This window comes from Octopus bimaculoides, unplaced genomic scaffold (genome assembly GCF_001194135.2).
Source record: "Octopus bimaculoides isolate UCB-OBI-ISO-001 unplaced genomic scaffold, ASM119413v2 Scaffold_53941, whole genome shotgun sequence".
Classification (NCBI taxonomy): Eukaryota; Metazoa; Mollusca; class Cephalopoda; order Octopoda; family Octopodidae; genus Octopus; species Octopus bimaculoides.
Genome location: NW_026323156.1, coordinates 28,875 through 29,572, shown reverse-complemented (window position 1 = coordinate 29,572; position 698 = coordinate 28,875).

Here is a 698-nt window from a genome sequence, read left to right as displayed (position 1 = left end):
ATGTATATATATGTATATGTGTGTGTATATATGTATATATATATATATATATATATATAAATTCAACATGTATTATTTCTTTCTTGAGGTTCACAGCCAAGTGGCTGAGTGGATTCGTGTGAAAAATGGCACACATGTGGAGACAGGTGCATAGATTGAAACGCGCTTTGTATTTTTTCCTAGCCTCCATAGTTACTGAGAAAATCGATTAAAACAACCTGCGTGAGTGTGTGTCACTGAAGCCATTCATACATACATACATACATATATAACCTCTCTCTCTCTCTCTTTCTCTCTCTCTCTCTCTGTTTTTCTTTGTCAATCACTCACACATTCACTTAGTACAAAAACTGAATGCAAAAAATTTCAATTATCTCTCTCTTTCTTTCTCTCTCTTCCTTTCTTTCTCTCTCTTCCTTTCTCTCTCTCTTTCTTTTTCTCTCTCTCTTTCTCTCTCTCTCTCTCTCTCATATACACACTATAAACATTACTCTCTCTGTCATGCACAGCCCATCAAACATACACACACACAGACACACGCACGCACATCAATTCTTCCGTCTCATGCCAACTTCAAAAGAAGTTCAGTCATAAAACTGTCCATGTCTCTTTTCATTTGACACCCACTTCAAAAGATCCCTTTCCCCAAAACATATATTAAAAAAATTTGTTCACTTGTCCGGCCATTGATTGACAGA